The 27,339-nt window shown below is 38.5% G+C and overlaps 1 protein-coding gene and 1 long non-coding RNA gene across 4 annotated transcripts in view; one reads left to right on the plus strand and one right to left on the minus strand.

Annotated features, from left to right (window-relative positions):
• Positions 1-27,339, plus strand: part of ZNF260 (zinc finger protein 260) — a 46,698-nt gene that overhangs the window by 13,152 nt on the left and 6,207 nt on the right. Inside the window, exon 1 of one of the 2 annotated variants that reach the window (XM_015071968.3) lies at positions 17,845-17,985. The exons of the other annotated variant lie outside the window; for it this stretch is intronic. The gene's annotated coding sequence lies outside the window, so the exon portion shown is untranslated. Of the gene's footprint in view, positions 1-17,844; positions 17,986-27,339 lie in introns of those variants that run through there. 2 annotated transcript variants of the gene reach the window in all.
• Positions 1-27,339, minus strand: part of LOC113595333 (uncharacterized) — a 71,619-nt gene that overhangs the window by 3,957 nt on the left and 40,323 nt on the right. Inside the window, exon 1 of one of the 2 annotated variants that reach the window (XR_008293538.1) lies at positions 15,036-15,176. The exons of the other annotated variant lie outside the window; for it this stretch is intronic. This is a non-coding gene — a long non-coding RNA (uncharacterized LOC113595333). Of the gene's footprint in view, positions 1-15,035; positions 15,177-27,339 lie in introns of those variants that run through there. 2 annotated transcript variants of the gene reach the window in all.

Consider the following 27,339-nt stretch of genomic DNA (forward strand, 5'->3'; position numbering starts at 1 on the left):
TAACAGCAATGAAATTAAATCAGGAATCAAAAAACTCCCGACAAACAAAAGTCCACGACCAGACAGGTACATAGGTAAATTCTACCAAACATTTAAAGAAGAATTAATACCTATACGTCTCAGACTATGCCCCCTCCCAAAAAAAAGAAAAAAAGAAAAAAGAGACAGGAAAGCTTTCATATTTATTGTATGAGGCCAGAATTACCCTGATACCAAAGCCAGATAGACTACAAAAAAAAGAAAAAAAGAAAAAAAGAGTACAGGCCAATATCTCTGATGAGCATAGATATAAAAATCCTCAATAATATACTAGCAAACTGAATCCAACAATACATTAAAAAAAATAATTCGCCACGAGGAAGTAAGATTTATTCTTGGGCTGCAAGGGTAGCTCAATATTCACAAATCCATCAATGTGATACATCACATCAATAAGAGAAAGGATAAAAACCATGTGATCATTTCAATAGACCTAGAAAAAGCACTTCACAAAGTACAACATCCATTCATGATAAAAACCTCAACAAAGTAGGTTTAGAGGAAATGCACCTCAAAACACAATAAAGGCCATATATGAAAAACTCACAGTTAGCATTATACTCAATGGTAAAGAACTGAGAGCTTTCCCCCCAAGATCAGGAATAAGACATGAATGTCCACTCTTACACTTTTATTCAAGATAATACTGGAAGTCCTAGTCACAACAATCAGACACCACAAAGAAATAAAAGCCATCCAAATTAGTTAAGGAAGAAGTAAAACTTTCACTATTTGCAGATGACATGATATACTATATAGAAAACTCTAAAGACTCCATCAAAAAACTACCAGAACTCACAAATGACTTCTGTAATGTCTCAGGATACAAAATTAATGCACAGAAATCCACTGTATTTCTATACACTAATGAGGTAGCAGAAAGAAATTAAGAAAACAATCTAATTTATAATTGCACCAAAAATAAAATACCTAGGAACAGGGTATCTGGGTGGCTCAGTCGGTTAAGCACCCAACTTCAGCTCAAGTCATGACCTCGAGGTTCACAAGTTCGAGCCCCACGTCGGCTCTGAGCTGTCAGAGCCTGGAGCCTGTTTCAGATTCTGTGTCTCCTTCTGTCTCTCCCCCTCCCCTGCTCGTTCTCTGTCTCTCTCTCAAAAATAAGTAAAACATTAAAAAAATTAAAAAAAATAGTATAAATTAACTAGGGTAAAAGACCTATACTCTGAAAACTATAAATTTTTAATGTTTATTTATTTTTGAGAGAAAGAGAGAGACACACAGAATATGAGCAGGGGAGGGGCAGAGAGAGGGGGAGACACAGAATCCGAAGCAGGTTGCAGACTCTGAGCTGTTAGCACAGATACTGACGTGGGGCTCAAACTCATGAACCATAAGATCATGACCTGAGCCAAAGTCAGATGCTTAACTGACTGAGCCACCCAGGTGCCCCACTACTCTGAAAATTATAAAACACTGATGAAAGCAATTGAAGATGACACAAACAAATGGTAAGATATTCCATGCTCACAAGTTGGGAGAATAAATATTTCTTAAATGTCCATACTACAAAAGGCAATCTACAGATTTAATGCAATTCCTATCAAAATACCAACAGCATTTTTCACAGAACCAGAACAAACGATCCTAAAATTTGTATGAAACCACAGAAGATGTCAAATAACCAAATCCATCTTGAAAAAAAACAATGCTGGAGGCATTATACTTCCAGATCTCAAATTGTATTACAAAGCTACAGTAATCAAAACAGAATGGTTATTGGGGTGCCTGGCTGGCTCAGTCAGCAAAGCATGTGACTCTTGATCTTGGGATCTTGAGTTCAAGCCCCATGTTGGACGTAGAGCTTACTTTAAAAAACAAAACAAGGGGTGGGGCACCTGGGTGGCTCAGTTAGTTAAGCGTCCGACTTCGGCTCAGGTCATGATCTCGTGGTCCGTGAGTTCGAGCTCTGAGTCAGGCTCTGTGCCTGTTTCAGATTCTGTGTCTCCCTCTCTCTCTGACCCTCCCCCATTCATGCTCTGTCTCTCTCTGTCTCTCTCTGTCTCAAAAATAAATAAACGTTAGAAAAAAAAAAAAACTGGGGGCACCTGGGTGGCTCAGTCGATTAAGTGTCCGACTTCAGCTCAGGTCATGATCTCGCAGTTTGAGGGTTTGAGCCTCCCGTCGTGCTCTGTGCTGACAGCTCAGAGCCTGGAGCCTCCTTCAGATTCTGTGTCTTCCTCTCTCTCTGCCCCTCCCCCACTCACACTCCGTCTCTCTCTCCTTCAAAAATAAACATTAAAAAAAATAAAAAATACACAAAACAAGGGGTGCCTGGGTGGCTCAGTAGAGTTGGTTAAGTGTTCAACTTTGGCTCAGGTCATGATCTCATGGTTGTGAGTTTGAGCACCATATCGGGCTCTGTGCTAACAGCTCAGAGCTTGGAGCCTGCTTCAAATTCTGTGTCTCCCTCTCTCTCTGTCCCTTCCTCACTCTCACTTTGTCTCTCTCTCAAAAATAAATAAACATCTAAATTTAAAAAAAAAAAAGTGCCTGGTTGGCTCAGTTGGTTGAACATCTGACCCTTGATTTTGGCTCAGGTCATGATCTCCCAGTTCGTGGGCTCAGAGAGCCTGCTTGGGATTCTCACTCTCTCCTCTTTGTCCATCCCCTGTTTGAGTGCTCTCTCTCTCTCTCAAAATAAACAAACATTAAAAGAAAAACAGACATGTACACCAATGGAACAGACTAGAGAGTCCAAACATAAACTCATGCATATATAGTCAATTATTTTATGAAAAAGGAAGCAAAAATATATAGTAGGTATTGGGCCACAAGGAAAAGAATGAAACTGGGCACTAACAGCACACACAAAAATCAAGTCAAAATGGATTAAATAATTGAATATAAGACCTGAAACCATAAAACTCTGATAAGAAAACATAGAGACTAAGCTCATAGACCTCCTTCCTAGCGATGATTTTTTGGATTTGATACCTAAAGCAAAATTCAACAAGTGAGACCACACCTAACTAAAAAGTCAACAAAATGAAAGGTAACCTACAAAATGGGAGAAAATTATTATAATTTGCAAATAATGTATAACACCCCAAATATACAAAGAACTCATACAACTCAATAGAAAAAAAGATCCAATTACAGATTTAAGAGGATCTCTTGGGGCGCCTGGGTGGCTCAGTCAGTTAAATGTCCAACTTTGGCTCAAGTCATGATCTCATGGTTTGTTGGGTTCGAGTCCTGTGTCGGGCTCTCTGCTGACGGCTCAGAGTCTGGAGCCTGCTTCAGATTCTGTGTCTCCCTCTCTCTTTGCCCCTCCCCTGCTCATGCTCTGTCTCTCTCTTTCTCTCTCAAAAATAAATAAACATTAAAAAAAAATTTAAGAGGGTCTCAAAAGACATTTTTCCAAAGACATACAAATGCCATCCAGGAAGATGAAAAGGCACCTAATCATAATGGTAATGCAAATCAAGGCAAATGTAAACCACAATGAAATATCACCACATGTGCTAGAATAACTATTACCAAAAAGTCAAGAAATAGTAAGTGTTGGTGAGCATGTGGAGAAAAGGGAATGCTCTTGCACTACTACTGGGAATGTAAACTGGTAAAAACACTGTAGAAAATAGCAGTTTCCTCAAAGACTTAACAGAACCACCATATGATCCAGCAATTCCAATTCTAGGTATTTATTGAAGGAAATTAAATCATAATCTTGAAAAGATATGTGCACCCCATGTTCACTGCAGCAGTATTTATAATAGCTAAGGCATGGAAACAATTGAAGTGTCCGTTAGTGGATTAACGGACACAAATTGAGTGTGCGTGGGGGGTGTGTACACATACATACAATAGAATATTACTTTGCCTTGAAAAAAAGGAAATTTTGCCACTTACAACAACATGGATGGACCTTGAGAACATTGTGCTAAGTGAAGTAAGTCAGAGAAAGGCAATTACTGTATCATCCCACTTATATCTAGAATATAAAAAAGAAAAAACCTAAAGTCATACAGAGAACAGACTGGTGGTTGCCAGAGGTGGGGTGTAGAGAGTGGGGAAAATAGGAAGAGGTGGTCAAAAGGTACAAGCTCCTAGTTAAAAGGTAAGTCTTGGAAATGTACAGCAAGTTGAATACAGTTAATAATATTGTATTATATATTTCAAAGCAGCTAAGAGAGTAGACCTTAAAAGATCTTGTATTCAAGAGGAAAAAAAAAAAGGAACAATGTGATGAAATGTTAAGTGCCCCTTTCCTGCTTATACCCTCTCTCTCAAAAATAACTAAGTCTTGGGGCGCCTGGGTGGCTCAGTCGGTTAAGCGGCCGACTTCGGCTCAGGTCATGATCTCACAGTCCGTGAGTTCGGGCCCCGCGTCAGGCTCTGTGCTGACAGCTCAGAGCCTGGAGCCTGCTTCAGATTCTGTGTCTCCCTCTCTCTCTGACCCTCCCTCATTCATGCTCTGTCTCTCTCTGTCTCAAAAATAAATAAACATTAAAAAAAAAAATTTTTTTTTTAAATAACTAAGTCTTTAAAAAAAAAAAAAAAAAACCTCTAGAAATTTCAAGGCCCATACATTTCCTGCCCTAAAACCCACATACTTTGCTAATAATATATAAACTGTTCCTAGGCTCAACAGGACAAAGGAGATTTGGGACCTATTGGGCTTCTCATTGGGTTGCCCTTCAATAAATCTTTCTCTGCTTCAAACCTGGTGACTCAGAAATGGGCTTACTGTGCATGGGGCAAATGAATCTGATTTCAGGCCTCAGCAACAATGGAATGCTGCCAGATTCATGAATCATTTCATAATGCCAACTGAATCTGTAAAGTTGACTCTGTTGAATCTTTTTAACAATAGCCTCAATTGATTAAATCACTGGCCTTTGGGAAATAATTCAACCTCCAGCACTTCTCCCCTCCACAGAAGTTGGGATGGAAGGTGGGGTGCTGAAGGTTCCAACCCTCTAATCACATGATCAGGGCCACTAGCAACCAGCCCCTGCTTTGGTTACTTAAGGGTTTCACGGTGTCGCTTCATAACATAACAAAAGACATCTCCATAGCTCTCTAAACTTAGTAAATTCTAAGGATGTTAGGAGCTCAGTGCCAGAATAGGCTATGAAGAACAAATAACATTTATTATAAATTAAAATATTACACTCACTAATGTTATAATTGAACTTTAAACAGCTTAAAGAATTTATACTTATCAAAATTAGTAATCAAGTTTAAATGCTCTAAAAAGATGATTATTGATATGTTATTCATTATGTGTAGACATTTAGTAAAATAAACCTTAAAGAAAACATGAGTAACAGTATCTTTCACCCATATCAAAAGTCCTGTGAATGCTAAAGAACTCATACCCCGTTTGAAGAACACAGGATTAATATATTCTTTGGCACACAAGTTAGAGCTAACAAATGTAGAGTACTTTTAGACAGAGTAACACAAATGTAAGGCATTCTGTGCCTGTTTATTCTGTGCAACCAGAAAGTAAGTAACTGCTATTACTTATTAAGTACTACTTAACTATTCTTTCATCAAATATCTAATGAGTGCCAACCATGTGCTAGTTGTTGTAGTAAATACTGAAGACTTAACACACAATAAATCCCTTCTTTCATAAACCTCACAGTTACAATGGAAATTATTAAACGCTAATACATATTTCATACATCTACAGGTAAATATTTTTTACCAAATAACTTTCCTATATGTACAACTTAAAACCCTCTATTTTCATTTAATATTGTGAAATTGTACAAAATTTCTGGATACGAGAGACTCCGTTTTTGAGAGAAGCTCCAATTTTCCTTTCTAAAACAAATGGCTAATGATCTAATAAGCTTAAACTGGGCAAAAAGACCCTTGGTCTGGCCCAGAAGTGGCAACTGTCTTACAAGCAATTGTCGGTAAAGTCAACAGGACAATGGATATCCTGATCAATAAACTGCTGGCTGTGGACTTTCTGAAGACAGAATAGTTAATTAATGCATAGGAGGATCAATTTCATTTATTTTTTTAAGTTTATTCATTTATTTTGAGAGAGACAGAGCACGAGCAGGGGTAGGGGCAAAAAGATAGGGAGAATCCCAAGCAGGCTCCAGGCAGCCAGCACAGAGCCCAGTGTGGGCCTGGAACTTACAAAATAATGAAATCATGACCTGAGCCAAAATCAAGAATCAGATGCCCAACCAAATAAGCCATCCAGGTGCCGCAGGAACAATTTCATTTATTAACACCAAGACAACAGTTGGTCAATGTGTAATCACATTGGCTCAGCCTGTTAGTTCCAATTAACTTTTTTTCCCTTTTATCCAAGTCAGGTAAAAACCCCTTGCTTTCACCTCACAGGTGGGACACTTTTCTGGTTACTGGCAGAATCTGTGCTTCCCTAACTGTAATTCTTCAATTCCAAGTAAACACTCATTTGCCTCTCATTGTGGATCTTTATTTTCAGGTTGACAATATATGTTGCACGTTCACGTACCTTACCATTGTTACTAAACACATGGTTATAAATGGCTGCTCTTGAAGAAAAGTCAGAGCAAAGAGCACACAAACAAACAGCACAGAAACAGCAAACTGAAGAATGCTTGGGGCACAAGCTAGGGAGGTTAGTTGCTCATCTCGAAGAGTGTCCCAGAGCAGTAGCCACAGCATTCAAGGAGAGACCCTTCTGGGAACAAAGAAACTGTCAGGAGTCATTTCACTCCCTCGCCCCTCATCATAAGCACAGGGCCACCTGCAGGAACCAGAACAACATTCACACTCTCTACCTAAGTTGCTTATACCAAGCCCAGCGCCCCACCATGAAGTCCAGAAGAACAGCCCTTCTCAGTCAACTTGACTCTGTTCCAGCACAGTGATTCCCCCTCTCCCAGAAGACCCTTGCTAACACCACAGCTCCTGACCTGGGAGTTTTATGAGGCCTAGGTTCAGTGGCAGTGGTGACAGGTATCATTTCACAAGCAAACCAGAGCACACCTAGTTAAAAAGTATCACATTCAGGTGAGGAACCAATCATTGCCCACAACAGGCAAAAAGAGTCTCTGCAGATGACTGGCCTGAAGGATACAGTAGCTAGGACACAACAGCAGAACTCATGGAGCACACACTGCAAATACTCCTAAGAAGCACCAGGCCCTGGGGAACAAGGGACACTACACTGCAGGGCACTACAGACCTCTTCTTCATAATGCCACTGCAGTCAAAGAAGATATAGCTAACCTTCCTAACACAGAGAAACAGGCACAGAGACTTAGACAAAATGAGAAGACACAGGAATTTGTCCCAAATGAAAGAACATGACAAGGGCACAGAACCAACAAGGCCACAGCTGGAGTTCTAAACAAAACAGATATAAGTAACATGCCTGCTGAAGAATTTAGAGCAATGATCATAAGGATAATCACTGGAATTGACAAAAGAGTAGAGGACATCAGTGAAACAATTAACCCAGGTATAAGAAATACCACACCAGAGATAAAGGGCTCAATAAACAAATGAGTAACATTCTTAATGGAATGAAAAACAGGCTGTCAGAAGCAGAGGAACAAATTAATGACCTAGAAAACAGAGTAATGAAAACTAATCAAGCTGAACAAAAGAGGGAAAAAAGAATTATGCAAACTAAGAATACACTTAGGGGACACAGTGACTCCATCAGGCGTAATAACATTCCTATTATAGGAGTCGCAGAAGAGAGAGAAAAGGGGGAAGAACATTTATTTGAAGAAACAATGCCCACAAACTTATGGTCAACTAATCTTTGACAAAGCAGGAAAGAATATCCAATGGAATAAAGACAGTCTCTTCAGCAAGTGGTGCTGGGAAAACTGGACAGCGACATGCTGTCCAGAATGAACGAGGGCCACTTTCTTATACCATACACAAAAATAAACTCAAAATGGATGAAAGACCTAAATGTAAGACAGGAAGCCATCAAAATCCCCAAGGAGAAAGCAGGCAAAAACCTCTTTGATCATGCCTGCAGAAACTTCTTACTCAACACGTCTCCGGAGGCAAGGGCAACAAAAGCAAAAATGAACTACTGGGACCTCATCAAAATAAAAAGCTTCTGCACAGCGAAGGAAACAATCAGCAAAACTAAAAGGCAACCGACAGAATGGGAAAAGATATTTGCAAATGACATATCAGATAAAGGGTTAGTATCCAAAATCTATAACAAACTTATCAAACTCAACACCCAAAACACAAATAATCCAGTGAAGAAATGGGTAAAAGACATGAATAGATACTTCTCCAAGGAAGACATCCAGATGGCCAACCGACACATGAAAAAATGCTCAACATCACTCATCATCAGGGAAATACAAATCAAAACCACAATGAAATACCACCTTACACCTGTCAGAATGGCTAACATTAACAACTCAGGCAAAAACAGATGTTGGCGAGGATGTGGACAAAGAGGATCTCTTTTGCATTGTTGGTGGGAATGCAAGCTGGTGCAGCCACTCTGGAAAACAGTATGGAGGTTCCTCAAAAAACTAAAAATAGAACTACCCTACGGCCCAGCAATTGCACTACTAGGCATTTATCCATGGGATACAGGTGTGATGTTTTGAAGGGACACATGCACCCCAATGTTTATAGCAGCAGTATCAACAATAGCCAAAGTATGGAAAGAGCCCAAATGTCCATCGATGGATGAATGGATAAAGAAGATGTGGTATATGTATACAATGGAGTATTACTCAGCAATCAAAAAGAAAGAAATCTTGCCACTTGCAACTATGTGGATGGAACTGGAGGGTATTATGCTAAGTGAAATTAGTTAGAAAAAGACAAATATCAGATGACCTCACTCATATGAGGACTTTAAGAGACAAAACAGATGAACATAAGGGAAGGGAAACAAAAATAATATTAAAACAGGGAGAGAGACAAAACATAAGAGACTCTTAAATATGGAAAACAAACTGAGGGTTACTGGAGGGGTTGGGGGAGGGGGGATGGGCTAAATGGGTAAGGGCATTAAGGACTCTACTCCTGAAATCATTGTTTCACTGTATGCTAACTGATTTGGATGTAAATTTAAAAAAATTAAAATTTAAATTAAAAAAAAAAAAAAGAAACGATGACTAAAAACTTCCCTAATATGGGGAAGGAAACAGATATCCAGATCCAGGATGCAAAGAGAACCCCCAACAAAATCAACAAAGGCAGATCCACACTAAGGCATGTTATAATCATATTGGCAAAATACAGTGGTAAAAAAATATATTAAAAGCAGCAAGAGAAAAGAAGACAGCTACATACAAAGGAAATCCCATAAGGCTATCAGCGGAGTTTTCAGCAGAAACTTGCAAAGCCAGAAAGGAGTGGCATGATATATTCGAAGGCTGAATGGGGAAAATGTGCAACCAAGAATACCCTATCCATCAAGCCAATCATTCAGAATAGAAGAAGAGAGTTTCCCAGACAAACAAAAACTAAAGGAATTCATGACCACTAAACAAGCTCTGTAAGAAATATTAAAGGGTACTCTTTGAGTGGAAAGGAAAGACTAAAAATGACAGTATGAAGGTAGAGAACACAAAGGCATTAAAAATGAGTATTTCTGTAAAAAATCAGTCAAGAATCTCACACATACACCAAAAAGGAAGTACAATGTGATACCATATACCTAAAACATGGGGAGGACAAGAGTAAAGAATAGGTTCAAACTTAAATGACCATTAACTTAATATAGATTGCTATATGCAGAAGATGTTATGTACATACCTAATGGAAACCAGAAATCAAAAGCCACTAATAAATATGCAAAGAAAAAGAGAAATACAAATATACCACTAAAGTAAACCAGCAAACGGTGAAAGAGTAAAAGACAAGAAAGAATCAGAGAAAATCTTTAGAAACAACTATAAAACAAGTAAAAAAAAGGCAATAAACACATATCAATAGTTACTTTAAATGTAAATAGAGTAAATATTCCAATCAAAAGATAGAGGGTGACAGAAGGGATAAAAACAAAACAAAACAAAAACAAGCACCCTCTATATGCTGCCTATAAGAGACTAATTTTAGACCTAAAGATACCTGCAGTTTGAAAGTGAGGGGATGGAGAAACATTTATCATCTCAAAAGATCTCAAAAGAAAGCTGGAGTAGCGATACTTAGATCAGACAAAATAGACTTTAAAACAAAGAGGATAACAAGAGACAAAGAAGGATACTATATAACAATAAAGGAAATGATGCAACAAGATGATATAAATCATAAATACTTACAGACCCAACATGCAAGCACCCAAACACATAAAGCAGTTCATAAACACATGGAAACAAATCTACAATACAGTAACGGCAGGAACGTTAACATCCCACTTACATCAATGGAAAGATCATCCAAACAAAAAGTCAACAAGGACTTTGAATGACACACTGGACCAAATAGACGTATCAGATACATTCAGAACATTCCATCCTAAAACATCAGAATACACATTCTTTTCAAGTGCACATGGAACATTCTCCAGAATATGTCACATATTAGGTCAAAAAACAAACCTCAACGAATTCCGAAAGACTGAAGTCATATCATGCATCTTTTCTAACTACAACACTGTGAAACTAAAGTGAACCACAAGAAAAAATCTGGAAAGACCACAAGTACATGGAGGATAAATAACATGCTACTAAATAATGACAGGTTAATCAGGAAATAAAAGAAGAAATAAAAAAGTACATGAAAATGAAAACAAAACAGTTCAAAATTTTTGGGATGCAGCAAAACCAGTTCTAAGAGTTCTAAGACAAGTTTATAGCAATACAGGCCTATCTCAAGAAGCAAGAAAAATCTCAACCTAACCGTACAACTAAAGGAGCTAGAAAAAGAATAATAAACAAAACCTAAAATCAGCAGAAGGAAGGAAATAATAAAGATCAGAGCAGAAGTAAATAATACAGAAAATTAAACAGTAGAACAGATCAATGAAACCAGGAGCTAGTTCCTTGAAATATCAATAAAATTGATAAACATCTACCCAGACTTATCAAAAAAAAGAGAAAGGACCCTAAATAAATACAAATAAGAGAGGAGAAATAACAACAAATGGCACCAAAATACAAGAGAATATTATGAAAAAATATATGCCAACAAATTGGACAACCTAGAAGTAATGGATAAATTCCTAGAAACATATAACCTACCAAAACTGAAGCAGGAAGAAAATTTGAACAGACCAATTATCAGCAATGAAATTGAATCAGTAATAAAAAACTCCAAAATAAACAAAAGTCCAGGACCAGATGACTTCACAGGTCAATTTTACCTAACGTTCAAAGAAGAATTAATGCCTATTCTTCTCAAACTATTCCAAAAATCAGAAGAGGAGGGAGAACTTCCAAATTCATTCCATGAGGCCATCAATACCCTGATACCAAAAGAAAATAAAGACACCACAAAGAGAACTACAGGCCAGTATCTCTGATGACCATAGATGGAAAAATTCGCAATAAAATACTAGCAAACAGAATCCAATAATACATTTAAAAAAATCATTCACCATAATGAAGTGAGATTTATTCCTGGGTTGCAAGTGTGATTATATATTTGCAAATCAATTAACGTGATAGAGCACATCAATAAGAGAAAAGATAAGAACCATATGACCATTTCAGGATGCCTGGGTGGCTTGGTTGATTGACTGTCTGACTTTGGCTCAGGTCAATATCTCGCAGTTTGAGAGTTCGAGGCCCACATCAGGCTTACTGCTGTCAGCGCCAAGACCACTTTGGATCCTCTGCTCCCCTCTCTCTCTGCCCCCTCCCCCGCCCATACACACACACACACACACACACACACACACACACACACACGCATGCACACACATGCCCGTGCGGTCTCTCTCTCAGAAATAAACTTTAAAAAATAAAAAGAACTATATGATCATTTAAATAAATGCAGAAAAAGCACTTAACAAACTACAACATCCACTCATGATAAAAACTCTCACCAAGGGCACCTGGGTAGCTCAATCAGTTAAACATCCATCTTTGGCTCAGGTTATGATCTCTAAGTCTGAGTTCGAGCCCTGCGTCGGGCTCTGTGCTGACAGCTCAGAGCCTGGAGTCTGCTTCGGATTCTGTGTCTCCCTCTCTCTCTGCCCCTCCCCCGCTTATGCTCTGTCTCTCAAAAATAAATAAACATTAAAAAATTAAAAAAAAAAAAGCTCACCAAAGCAGAGAGAACATACCTCAACATAATAAAGGCCATATATGAAACCTCACAGCTAACATCATCCTGAGTAGGGAAAAACTGAGAGCCTTTCCCCTAAGGTTACAAACAAGACAAGGTTTTCCACTCTCACCACTGTTACTCAACATTAATACTGGAGGTCCTAGCCACAGCAATCAGACAACAAGAAAAAATAAAAGGCATCCAAATCAGGAAGAAGTATAACTTTCAGTATTTACAGATGACATGATACAATATTTAGAATACCCAAATACTCCACCAAAAAACTGCTAAAACTGATAAACACATTCAGTAAAGTGGCAGGGTACAAAATCAATTTACAGAAATAGGCTGCATTTCTTTTTTTTTTTTAATTTTTTTTTAACATTTATTTATTTTTGGGACAGAGAGAGAGCATGAACAGGGGAGGGGCAGAGAGAGAGGGAGACACAGAATCGGAAGCAGGTTCCAGGCTCTGAGCCATCAGCACAGAGCCTGACACGGGGCTCGAACTCACGGACCGCGAGATCGTGACCTGAGCTGAAGTCGGACGCTTAACCGACTGAGCCACCCAGGCGCCCCATGAAATAGGCTGCATTTCTACACACCAATAATGAAGCAGCAGAAAGAGAATATAACAAACCCATTTACAATTACACCAAAAATAATAAGATACCTAGGAATAAATCTAACCAAAGAGGTGAAAGACCTGTACTCTGAAAACTTACAGTTTTATAAACACTGTTTTATAAAAGTGTTATAAACACTGATGAAACAAATTGACAACAAAAGAAATGGAAAGACATTCCATGCTCATGGACTAGAAGAGCAAATATTGTTGAAATGTCTATACTAGTTAAAGCAATCTACACATTTAATGCAATCCCTATCAAGATACCAACTCAGGTGGGGTGCCTGAGTGACTCAGTCAGTTAAGCATCCAACTCTTGATTTTGGCTCAGGTCATGATCTCACAATTTGTGAATTCAAGCCCCACACCAGGCTCTGTGCTGGCAGCACAGAGCCTGTTTGGGATTCTCTCTCTCCCTCTCTCTGCCCCTCCCTCGCTCTCTCACGTTCTCTCAAAATAAATAAATAAACATTAAAAAAATACCAACAGTTGTTTACAGAACTAGAACAAACAATTCTAAAGTTTGTATGGAACCACAAAAGACCCTAAATGGCCAAAGCAATCTTGAAAGGAAAAGCAAAGCTGGAGGCATCATAATTCCTGACATCAAATTCCATTACAAATTCCATTACTGGGAATCAAAACAGTATGGTACTGGCACAAAAACAAATACATAGATCAATAGAACAGAATAGAAAATACAGAAATGAATCCACAACTGAATGGTCAATTAATCTTTGGAATATCCAATGGGAAAAAGACAGTCTCTTTAGCAAATGATGTTGGGAAAACTGGACAGCAACTTGCAAAAGAATGAAAGTGGACCCCTTCCATACAGCATACACAAAAATAAATTAAAAATGGATTAAAGACCTAAATGTGAGACCTGAAACCATAAAAATCCTAGGAAAGAGCACAGGCAGTAATTTCTCTGACATTTGCTGTAGCAATTTTTTTCTAGATAAGTCCCCTGAGGTAAGGGAAACAAAAGCAAAAATAAAGCATTTCAGAAATAAAGAGAAAATACCAAGGCACCTTTAACATAACTTTTCATTATCACAACCAGTATTTCCTCTTCCAATGGAGAGCTCTCTCGAAGACGAATCAAGATGGGGAAGGATATTAACAGACCATTCTTGGGGCCCAGATGACAAGGTCAACTGGCTCCATTTGCTCCTCCACATCAGAGCTTGCAAATCAATCTCAGGGTCAGAGAGAAGAGTCAGGGTCTTTACTGTCAAGGCTCTTTACTGTCAAGGCTCACAGCCGTCTTGTACTCCCACACATGACTATGTGTGACACAGTCACCAACACAAATCTCCCCAAATTCATACAGTCTCACACCCACCACTAGACACAAAGTAACACCTTCAATCACAAACACCTTCCCGACCCTGCCCACGGTCATAATACCCACGGGAGCTCATTCACAAAGCTCTCTACCCTTGTACACAAAGTGGTATACAAGGTCACACAGTCACAACCGCATACTCACTACGGGGACACACAGTCACAGGTAACCCGTATCCATACACAGTATTACACACAGTAACACATTACCAGTCACACCACGGGGACTCACAGTGGTATAATGAGCTAATCCTCACCGGCACACACGGTATCACACATATTCACAATCACACATACACATATCACTGGGACAGTGGCGAAATTTCACAACTGCCCCTCCTCAGCCCCTTCTGCCCGAATAGACTTAATACTCAGGTCTCCCTCCCGACGCCGGGGGCTCTGGGCTTTGTCCAACCTCGGCCTTCTCTGAAACGTGTTAGTCGCCCGGCCGAACCCCTAAGAGACCACCACAAGCTAGCGTCCAAACACAACTCAGCTCAAAGCTGCCAGCCGCGCTGAGGGAAGGAGCGGCGAACGCGGTGCCTCCTGGGAAATGTAGTTAAGCGCCACACTCGCGACGGAGAAGATGGCGCCCGGCTCGAACCCCGCCAAAGAAATCCCCGCCCCTACCCACCCTGAGGCATGAATTGCGGCCCAGTGTTTCGGCGCTCCAGGGGTAGGTAGCCTTGCCCCTTGGCTCCTACTTGGAGTAAGCCCGGCATGCCTGAACTGAGTTTATTATAACCCAAGGCACACCACTGCCCTCTCCCAAAGGTAAAGTTAACACAGGTCGAGTATTAAACTGAGTCCTGAGACTCGGTCTACTTACACTCCTCCCCTCACCAGGGAGACACTCCCACAAACTCTGGCGCAGAAAAGAAAGCGCGAAAAAGCTGACTCGAACCACCGAAACTTATGGGAAATGTAGTCCGCAGTCAGAAAAGTAGAGGACCGGCCAATACCGACAGATTCTGTCCGGTATTGAGCCGGGGCTTGACGGAGCCCAGGAGACCTCTGGGAGTGTTAAACCAGCCAAGGAGTGCGCAGGCGCAGACTTTCTGGCTCGCCATGGTCGTCTTTGTCTGCCGGTGAGTTTGGTTTCGGCTTCGCAAAGCGCAGATCTGGGCGTGGGACCTGGGTTTCTGGGCTCAGAATCTGGTCAGGGAGGCTGTAGGGGAGGATTCTTGGAGATTGCGACATGGCTGGAGAGGCTAAAGGGGAGGAATCGCCTTCTATGACGTGCATTGTTCAAAGCCTATGTGGATGGGGGCAGGGGTACTGGGGGAAACTGGGGCGGGACCGCGGCGGGGTGGGGGTGGGGGTATGACGGAATGTATGAGATTGTTGTAGAGGTACCACTTGTGTGAGAACTCTGTGGTTCCAAGTGTGTGAGAATGGATGGCATTGTGAGCTTTATGGGGTAGTAACCTCAACCTCACTTTTCTCGTTTCTAAAATAACTAATAAAGATGCATCTTTCTGGAGCATCCGTTTTTCTGAAAGAAAGGAAAATGGCTAAGATATAGAGATAAGTAATTTTTAAAGCGATTTTTATATAAAAGCAGACTCATTGTGCAGTAGAAAACAAAATTAGTATTAACAATTTTTTAAAGTAAACATTTCCGGAAAACTTGTTTCTAGATGTCTAGACTCCCCCTATGTATTGACTCAGTTCTTTGGAGGAACTTTGGTGAGACCAATTTGAAAAGCCCTGGACTAAGGAAGAGCTTTAAGAGCTAGTTTCCACTAGCGTAGACAGCACAGAATTGGGAAGGATGATGTCCTGTCTTTGGTTCAGAGATGTCAGGTAACAGATTTAAGATTCTCTTGTTTCTCAGTGACATGGCAGTGACTCGTAATTTGACCAGGTTTTCCCCAGACTAAAGGTTGGCCTTTGTAAATGTAGCGAAACAAATTTTCTTCTAAAATGACACTTCCTTCTAGTATTGTATCGCGCTTAACATATTTTTCAGTAAAATGAAAAAGAACCATGGTACAAAAATGCATATACACAAATAATAGCTTTGGTACATACAAAAATGTAATCAGTAATAGTTATGAAGACAGTAATTACAATAGTGACAAATCAGATAAAACACTTAAGGAATAAATAAGAAATGTATAAAAATCTATATGAAGATTATTCTTTAGTGTTAATGAAAGACCCAAAATAAGACTTGACCAAATGGAAATACATATGTTACATTTTAAAAATCTTCAAGCTATTTTGTGAAGAAAGTGTGCCTGTTTGGTGCAATATACTACTTTTTTAGTGGGTGGGAAAAAGAATGTGTATTCATAGGTGCATGAAGAAACTTTTATCTATATGAAGATTATTCTTTAGTGTTAATGAAAGACCTTTTGAAGTTTACACAGAAAATAACGGTTGTCAGAGGAGGGAGATGCAATAGTTAGGGCAGGGGTAAGAATCATAGTTTTGCTTGCCTGTGTTGTATATTTCCATTTTTAACGGATGGAGGGATTCAATTTCTGTGTTCAGTCCATTACTTTCCAGATGTTTATCACTGCCTCATTCTTGAATGTTTCCTTGACTTCCATTAGACTACTCTCATTTGTATAATTCCAGTCAAAACCAAGGAATAACCTCCCCCTCAAAAAAAAAAGCTCCATTAGTGACTTAATGTTTCTGTTTGTCCCTTAGCTATTAGTGTTCCTAAGTTTCTGAATTATCTTTTTTTTCTTTTCCCCCTCTAAGAACAAAATTCCACTGCTGTGGCTTCTCTTGACAGGTGACTAACAAATGTCCATTCATAGTTGAGCTCTGTCCAATTTGCTAATGGACAGCTCCACCTTGAGGCTACACCGGAACTTCACGCTCTTTGTGTCCAAAATGTTAATTCTGGTATCTCCGCCTCCTATGGTTTGCCTCCATCCATTCCCCTTTGCATTACCTGTTTCATCAATTAGTAACACTGTGCAGCCAGATTTTAAGCCTCTTATATCTGAGTCAGGGAAGAGCTTCTGAGTAATTTTGACTTTTGTCATTCATTCTCCATTACATATTGGAGGCCTAGATTTCTTTTTTTTTTCCCCCTTAATGTTTATTTATTTTGAGGGGGGTAAGTAGAGAGGCAGAGGTAGAGGGAGAGGGAATCCCAAGCAGGCTCCATGCTGTCAGCACAGAGCCCAATGTGGGGCTCCATCTCACAAACCATGAGGTTATGACCCGAGGTGAGATCAAGAGTCTAACACTTAACTGACTTAGCCACCCAGGCACCCTGACAAAAATGTTTTTATTGGGGAAAATGATATTCAAAACTGTGACTCTTTAATCAGGAGCAAGGCCACAAGTGACACTTGCACAGGTTGTGATTCTGTAGAACTTTAACAACTCAGTCTTGTAATTTCTCTGTATAACCTAAATTCTGAAAAATAAATAACCTAAATTCTGTTTCCCATTCCTGAAATGTGTGGAGGCTTTAAATGGCATAATGGGTTTGGCTGAGGATGCAAAGTATAAATGCTCTTTTTCAATGTGCTTATGTGTATGTGTGTGCTCCAGCTTCTAAGCCAAAAGGTCATCATTACTTTGTTCTTTTTCATAGACCAGCTTCCTTGTGCATCCCCAGGAACTGCACTTCCTTTACCCATCAAATCCTTTAAGGATCCTTTGGTCTCAGCCTGAATTATGGGATTCTGCTTTGACCCTCAAGAGTAATGTCCAAGTCCTGTGTCACTGTTTAGAAGTTTAAAGACACCAGTTTAAACAAGAAGAGCAATGAATAACTGAGGAAGAAATGTAAAGGAGGTGCTTTCCAGGTGAGTAAGAAGGAACCCAGAAGGATGAATGGGATAAAGGTTCATTAAGTTATTTTTTTATGATATATCTTTTTTTTTTTAATGTTTATTTGTTTTTGAAAGAGAGAGTGTGCACATGGGGAGGGCAGAGAGAGGGAGACAGAGGATCCAAAGCAGTTCCACACGGACAGCAGAGAGCCTGATGTGAGGCTTGAACTCAAACCAGAGATCATGACCTAAGCCAAGGTCAGATGCTTAACCACCCAGGCACCACTCTTATAGTTATTCAACCTGTGACCTCTGAAAAAATTTTTGAGGCAAGTTTTTTTATAAGCCCATTGGAGTAACAGTTGCTGGGAATTCTTTAGATACCTAAATAACATTTCCAGATTCTCTTGGTTGATCATGCTCTTTTTTTTTTCTCAGATTCTGGGGGACTGCTTGCCCCTGTAACCTCTATTCTGGATGCTAGCCTCTTTACTTCATTTGTAGTCTCAATTTTATAAATTGTCTAGCCTAAATATTGTGTTTTCCCTTTCACTAACATTTTATTTTTCCCCACTTCCATCTTAGAGTTGAATATTACCCCTTATCATTATTTCTTATTCCCTTCCTACCTACTATCATAGCACATTTCTCACTCTCTTGCTTTTTAACAATATAGCAGGCTAGGAAATTAGTGCTGACTTCCTACTAGTTCACATCTCTGTTACTCTTTAAAAATAATACTATCATCTTTAAAATCCAATACATATACTTAATAGAAAATTAAGGGGCACCAGGGTGGCTCATTCGGTTAAGCATCCGACTCTTGGTTTCAGCTCAGGTCATGATCTCGCAGTTTGTGAGTTCGAGCCCTACATCAGGCTCTGCACTGACAGCTTGACGCCTGCTTAGGATTCTTTCTCTCTCTCTCTCTGTCTGCCCCTCCCCCACTTGCTCAATCAGTCTCTCTCAAAAATAAACAACAACAAAAAAGTTTTTTAAGAAAATTAAAGAATGGTTCCTCAATCCTGGCCCTTGGTTCTCCATTTCTGTTCCCCAGAAGCAGCCACTATTAAATGTGCTTTCTTCTAAATGTTTTTATGAGTATACAAGGAGGCTTTAACAATGACATGATTTGACTATGACAAGAATACTGTTGTTGCTGTGTTGAGAGAAGTTATATAAAGAGGCAAAGGCAAAAGTAGGAAGAATAGTGAGGAGTCTATTAAATAATACAGGGAAGACATAATGTGGCTTAGACTTTGGTGGTCCTAGTGAGAATTATGAGAAATGGCCAGATGCTGACCGTATTTTGAAGATAAAGCCAAGAGGATGTGGAAACATAATGGGTGTGTTACCTAGGAGAGAGTTGTTCAAGGCTTGAGAAAATAAGGTTGTTATTTAACGAGATGAGAAGAATTTGGGAGTTGGTTTGGGAGAACAAGGGTTTGATTTGGGGCAGGGTAAATTAGATCCGTATTAGACATCTAAGTGCAGATTTTGAGTAGCAAGTGGTTATGTGAATCAGTTGAGGAAAGAGGTCCAGTCTAGTGATTAAATATTTTCAAAACATATATCAGAATGCTCAAATGTCAACCAAACTCTTAAATGTATTCTGTGAAAATGGTGACCTGTTAGAGCAGGAGTTGGCAAACTACATCCTACTATGTATTTTTGTAAGGAGTTTTACTGAAACATGGCCATGTTCAGTGCATCTCGTCCATTCATTTTCTTATGGTCTGTTACTACTTTCATGCTACGGTGTCCAAGTTGAGTAGGTATCTACAGATACATGATATTGTAAAGCATTAGACAGGACTAAAAAGTATATCAATCATGGTAAAGCTAAGTGACTATAATAAACCCCAAAATGTACTGGTTTAAGGAATATAAGAATTGATTTCCTGGTCACATAACAGTTATGTGGTGAGTAATGAAGATTTGCATGGTAGCTTTGGTCTTTGTGATCCTTTAAATGATCCAGATTTCCTCCAGGTTCTGTTGATCATTAGTTGTGGTTGAAACGGGTCAACAGTGCATCCTAGTTCCACCCAAGTAGAGAAGGGAGAAATGACCACTGTAGGGCAAGAGGCCAGTAAACTTTCTGTAAATGTCCAGATAGTAAATACTTCAGGTTTTGTAGGTCCTAGGATCTCTGCTGCAGCTACTCAAGTATAGTACAAAAATAGTTTCCTTAGGATTAGAGTATTTTGACTTCTATTTTGAAAATATTTGGTGGGGGGGCATCTGGGTGGCCGAGTCTGTTAAGCAAGCAGCTGACTCTTAGTTTCGAGTCAGGTCTTGATCTCTCGGTTTGTGACTTTGAACCCTGCATCAGGCTCTGTGCTGACCGTGCGGAACCTGCTTGGGATTCTCTCTCTCTACTGTCTCTCTGACCCTCCCCCACTTGCACTATCTCTGTCTCCCTCAAAATAAATAAATAAACTTTAAAAAAATATATAAGATGTGTTAATTACCAAGATGTCATTTCTGTGTTTTCTTTAGTTAGGAATATAGTGGGCTAAGTCCTAATCTGTTCTACATCGTACTTTTGCAAATATAATGAATTTAAGAATTGGAAAATTTTAAATAAATGTTATTACTGTCATTTGTAAAAGTTTAGTAAATTCCACATCTTGAACCATCTATTGGGGTGATAAAATAACAATGGTCTCTTTTTTTCTATATCTACTTTACTGTTTAGGTTTCTTGTCTTTTCTGGTCTCAGTTTTCATAGGTAATATTTGGTTTTCAAATTTGTTTGTATGGAGGTGAGCAAATAATCTCTACAGTCCTTTTCTGTCTATGGTTATTTCCAAGTAATCATTTTTTTATTTTTATAATTTTGCTGTTATTCCTCTTTAGTTTTTCCCTAAGAATCAACTTGTGGATTTATTATTTCTAATTTTGTTTGTAATAATTAAGTTTTCTTATCTGTACTTTTTTTTTCTTACATTTACTTTTCCTTATTGTAATTCCTTGGTTTGAATGCTTATTTTATTATGTTATTTCTTTTTATTTTTTTTTTAAAGCTTATTTATTTATTTTGAGAGAGCGAGCTCACGCACACAAGCAGGGGAGAAGCAGAGAGAGAGAGGGAGAGAGAGAATCCCAAGCAGGCTCTGTGCTGTCACTGCAGAGCCTGATGCAGGGCTACATCTCACAAACCATGGGATCATGACCTGAGTTGAAATCACCCAGGTGCCCTATGTTATTTCTTTTTAGAATAATGTAAACATATATGTTAAAACTTATCCAAGCATTTTTTTCAAATGTGTTCTATAGGCTCTGATATACATTGTTTTTGAATTTTTCTGAATATTTCTGAATGCTTTGCAATTTATTTTAATTTTATCTTTGACCAAAGTGTTTGTTCAAGCCAGTATATTTTGAAATTTACAAGTGAGGCGTGCTTGGGTGGCTCAGTCAGTTAAGCATCCGATTTCAGCTCAGGTCATGATCTCACGGTTCGTGGGTTTGAGCCCAGCATCAGGCTCTATGCTGACAGCTTGGAACCTGGAGCCTGCTTTGGATTCTGTCTCTGTCTCTCTGCCCCTGCCCTGCTTGTGCTCTGTCTCTTTCTCAAAAATAAACATTTTTTTTTTTTTAATTTGAAATTTACAAGTGAAAATTTCCTTTTTTCTAATGTATTTTTTTAATGTTTATTTTGAGAGACAGAAGTGAGAGAGAGTGCACGTGCACATGCACACAAGCAGGGAAGGGGCAGAGAGAGAGAGCTGAGAGAGAATCCCTAGCAGGCTCTGTGCTGTCAGTGCCAGAGCTTGATGTAGGGCTCAGTCTCATGAACCAGTGAGATCATGACCTGAACTGAAATCAAGAGTCAGTCACTTAACCAACTGAGCTACCCAGGCACCCTGTTTTAGATGTGTACCTTACAGAGAGTTTAGGTAGGTTTTATTATGTCAGTTGTTAAACCTTCGCGTGTGTCAAAATCATCTAGAGGGCTTGTTAAATACAGATTGCTGGGCCTTACCTGCAGGTTTTCTTGATTCAGGAGGTATGTGTTGGAGCCTGAGAATTATCTGTATGAGCCTGTCATAGTCTTTTTCTTTTAATAGTTCTTTTTTTCCTAGTTGTATTTATTGACAGGAACAGTATGGTTAGTATTGGTTCTTTTATTTAATATTATGTATTCTGTTTTAAATTTGACCTCATCTTTTTTATCCTTTACTATAGGATCTTTGATTTCCTTGAGTACATATGCCTTTCCTTCTGAAAATAATGGAAAGTTTGTTATATTTTATTATAATAATTATTTTGTTATATTCTCTTGGTTGCCTTTATATTCATAACTTTCTTAGTCTTTGTCTTCCTTTTCTTCAGGTACTATACTTTACTCCTCACTAAGGAATGACGTATATTTTATACTTTAGTGTATTTTTAGTCTCCTTCCTCTCTTTCCCACACTGTTGGTAATTGTGATTATTATTTCAGTTTTAAATAGTATCAGTTGTACCCTTCTTCCCTCCCCATTCATATATATGAAATTATTTGTATCTTCGCCTTTGATTGTACAGTGAGCCATCTATCAAAGTCCTATCCATCATTTACCCTTGGGCTTCATTTTTATTAAAATGTCCCTTCATTATCACTTTTAGCCCAGTATCTCTAATCTTCTATTCCCATAGCATATTATAGTTTCCAGAGCAACTTGAATTCTAAGTATATGCTCTCTTACATTTGTATTTTTCCCTTTCATGTTTAAGACCTACATTGAAGCTCATTGAGACAAAAGCTGGTATTTTACCCTTGTTATCTGCAGTCTTGAGCACAAAGAAGATGATTAATAAATAACTGGTGATTGTTGTAGAGCTTCAGGTGTGGAAAGATTTACTTTTTCAGCTTTATTGAGGTATAATTTCCATAAAAGTCAACCCCTTTAGTATATTATTTGATAAATTTGGTAATTGTATACAGTCATAAAACCAACACCAAAACCAATATATAGAACAGATCCATCAACAGTTCTTTGTGCCCTTTTGCTGTAGAGCCATACCCCTCCCCCATCCCTGGTGATCACTAATTGGCTTTATGTTACTAGGACTTGCCATTTCTAGAATTCATATAAATGTAGTCATTCACTGCATAATCTTTAGCATTTAATTTCTTTGATTTAGTTTTACATTTTTGAGATTAATTCATGTTATGTATATGAATTTTCATTTTTTATTGCTGATTATTATTATAAGTATGGACATAATTTGTCATTGATAGACATTTAGATTACTTCCATTTTTGACTATTATGAACATTCATATACTAGGTCTTTGTGTCAACATATATGTTCATTTTTCTTGAATAAATGCCTAGAAATGGGATTGCTGCACAGAATAAGTATATATTGAACTTTATAAAATACTCAGATTATGTTCCAAAGTAGCTGTATCATTTTTCATTCCCACCTACAGTTTTTTGAGAGATAGTTGCTTCGCATTCTTACACTTGGAATGGCAGTTTTTTTAATTTTAGCCATTTTAATGGGTGTGTCATGTATCTCACTGGGATTTTAATATGCATTTCTGATCACTAGTTTGGATGAACGTCTAATGTACTTATTGGCCATTCATATATCTGATTTTGTGAATATCTTTTCTAGTCTCTTACCCATTTTATAAATTAGATTACCTTTTTTTACTGAGATTTAGGAGTTCTGTATATTTTGGATATGAGCCCTTCATCAGTTTCTACCAGTCTGGCTTTTCTTTTTTTTAACTGTGTTTTTGAAGGGCATTAGTTTTTTATTTTGATTAAGTCTACCATTTTTTCTTTATAAAAGAAATAGTTTTAACACTTATGTTGAGGTCTTTAATTCATTTTGAGTAAATTTTTGCCTATGGCATGCAGTAAAGGTTGAGGGTTTTTGTTTTCTAATTTTAGAAATTATAGCATTGATGTGAGTGACAGTATATTACTAGAGTCAGCTCTTGCAGTGATTTATAAGAAAATGAGGAGGCATGCCTGGCTGGCTCAGTTGGTACAGCATGCAAGTCTTGATCTCAGGTTTGTAAGTTTGAGCCCCATGCTGGTTGTAGAGATTACTTAAAAATAAAATCTTAAAAAAAAAAAAAGAAAAAGAAAATGAGGATAAAAGTTTGAGAGGGACAGGACAGATCAGGATAACATTGAAGATTTGCAGCCAGTAGAAAACATTAATAAAAGAAAGGATTGAGAGTGAGGACAAGACAAGAGCTCTTCACAAAAGAAGAGCTTTGGTGCCAGTCATTTCAGGCACAATGATAGAAAGAAAACAAATGAAAACTGAAATTGATGGCAACGACAGTTTCTGTATCTAGAAATGATAGTATCAATAATCAAAACACTGCAGTAAATCAGATTTCAAGGCAAAAATGGCTGTTTTCTGGCCTATTTTACTTTTTTTCATTAATATGTACTTTGCTGTTTAGCCATGTGAAACTTAACTGCGTCTAGATAAAAAGAGTACTATCTATAGTTACTATACGATTATAGATCAGTTCAGGTTAAAAGGCTCAAGTCTTCAAGGACATCTCTGCAGGTATAACACGTAGGGGCTTTTAAAAGTGAAATAGGATTATAGTTATGCTTGCACCATCCTTCATCACCCACAGTTCCTCCTCCACATAGGCAACCACTTTCAACTCAATAAACTGGTGTTTATTCTCACATTTTATACATCTATTTTACCTACTTTTGATTTAACCATTTTACAATATTATCAGCTTGGGGATGCCTGGCTGGCTTAGTTGGTAGAGCACGCGACTCTTGATCTCGGGTTTGTGAGTTCAAGCCCCACTCTGGGTGTAGAGATTACTTAAAAATAAAATCTTTTGGGGTGCCTGGGTGGTTCAGTCAATTGTGGGTCCGACTTCGGCTCAGGTCATGATCTCCTGGTTCATGGGTTTGAGCCCTGCATCAGGCTCTGTGCTGATAGCTCAGAGCCTGGAGCCTGCTTTGGATTCTGTGTCTCCCTCTCTCTCTGCCCCTCCCCTGCTTGTGCTTTCTCTCTCTCTCAAAAATAAATAAACATTAAACTACATTTTTGTTCTTTTTTAATTTCTTTTTTTTTTTTTAAACATTTATTCATTTTTTGAGAGACAGAGAGAGACAGAGCATGTGTGGGGGAGGGGCAGAGAGAGAGAGAGAAACACGGACTCCAAAGCAAGCTCCAGGCTCTGAACTGGTAGCACAGAGCCCAATGTGGGGCTTGAACCCATGGACCGTGAGATCATGACCTGAGCCAAAGTTGGACCCGCAACCGACTGAGCCACCCAGGTGCCCCTAAACTACATTTAAAAAAATAAAAATAAAATCTTTTGAAAATAAAATCTTTTATACATACATAATTTTATATATTATATGTATATAAATATATATATGATCAACTTGTTAACATGAAAGGTGGGATGTAGAAATTTTCCTGTATTAATTTTTCTTCATATTTTCTCTGGAACTCCTTAAGGAGATCTTGAACCTCTTAGACGCCTCCACTAACCCGCTAATTTTCTAATCATTATTTCTTTCTCCCTTCTTTCCATTCTTTTTTTTTTTTTTTTTTTTTAATTATTCTGGGAGATTTCCTGGAATTTTTTCCCCTAAGCTGTTGAATTTTTTAGTTCAACATATTTCTTATTTGCAAAAGCACTTCTTTGTAGAACTCTGTTGATAGGGGTGCCTGGGTGGCTTAGTTGGTTAAGCATCCGACTTCAGCTCAGATCATGATCTCTCAGTCCATGAGTTCGAGCCCCATGTCGGGCTCTGTGCTGGCAACTCAGAGCCTGGAGCCTGTTTCAGATGCTGTGTTTCCCTCTCTCTGCACTCCCCCATTCACACTCTGTCTCTCTTGCTCTCAAAAATAAACATGAAAAAAAATTAAAAAAAGAAAAAGAACTCTGTTGATATTTCTGTGTTTTCAGTGCTTCTGTGACACTAATTACAGTATTGTTTATGTGTGTGTTTATTTTGTTCCTTTCCTTGTTTTTTCCTATTTGTTTTGATCTAGCTTTCACATTAGGGCTTTCATCATTTTTTTGTGATCTTTAGCTCTATGTTAAAATTTAACATTGAGGTACCAGAAACACTATTGTAATCTTTGTGCATGGTTGGGGCTTGTAAAATGGTGGGCTTCACTATGCAGCATTTAGTCAGATATCTAGATGATTCTTTTAAATGACTCCAAATGTGAATATCTATAAGTGTTTTCATGACCTTTTCATTTTTTCAGTAAAGAACCCTCCCTGGGTGCCTGGGCGGCTCAGTTGGTTGAGTGTCTGATTTGATTTCAGCTCAGGTCATGAACTCATGGTTTGTCAGTTTGAGCCCCGCATGGAGCTCCGTGCTGTCCATGTGGAGCCTGCTTGGGATTCTTTCTCTGCCCCTTGTGTGCCCTCTTTCTCCCTCTCTCTCTCAGGATAAATAAAAATAAGGAAGGAAGGAAGAAAGAAAGAAAAAAGAAACCAACCCATCTATTGTTTGACACCACCAACCACCAGCATTTCTAAAGAGCAGCAGTAGAAAGGGGTTGGAACCCTATTCTACATAGGAATTTTTACTCCCTCTTTTCAGTATCTACTTTGCCTATCATCACTAAGTTTGGAGGCTTCTGGTTATACTTTGGATAAGCTGCTGCTTTTATAATCATTTTATAAGTTCCACCTTCTACTCTTACCCAGTCACTCCAGTTATAGAGCCTTTGTGTTGACAGCTGTATCACAAATTACCTTGCTTCTAGGTAGCATCCTCTTTTGCTGGCTTTTTACTTAAGCCACTTGATTCTGCTGTTAATTTATAGTTCTTTATTTGCTTTCCTTTCAAAATTTCCTAAATCTTTTCATCCACCGGTGTCTTCTCAACCTCTGCAGTATTTATGAGTATATTCCCTTCATCCTCGTACTATCATTTGAATGGAGTTTCAGGAAGATACAGAATAAATATCTTATTTAACCATATGTCCTCTTTAATAATTCTATTTATTTTATTTTTTATCCTTTCATCTTAGGCTCTCCCAATCTTATGTGTTTGTTTTTTCATCCTGTTTGTTACCTGTTCTTTATATTTTATTTTACTGATTTATAAAATGCAAAAGTTACATTTAAAAACAGTTTGAGCAGGGTGCCTGAGTGGCTCAGTTGGTTAAGCCTCCCAACTCTCGACTTCGGCTCATGTCATGTTCTCACAGTTCATGGGTTCGAGCCCCACATTGGGCTCTGTGCTGATGGTGCAGAGCCTGCTTGGGATCCTCTCTCTTTTCCTCTCTCTCTGTCCTTCCCCGGCTTGTGTGCACACTCCCCCTCTCTCTTTCTCAAAATAAATAAACTTAAAAAAATAATAAAAATAAAAACAGTTTAAACTACATGCTCCTGTGAATGTTATTTGTATTTAAGCTTTCTTTTT

This window comes from Acinonyx jubatus, chromosome E2, assembly GCF_027475565.1.
Source record: "Acinonyx jubatus isolate Ajub_Pintada_27869175 chromosome E2, VMU_Ajub_asm_v1.0, whole genome shotgun sequence".
NCBI lineage: Eukaryota > Metazoa > Chordata > Mammalia > Carnivora > Felidae > Acinonyx > Acinonyx jubatus.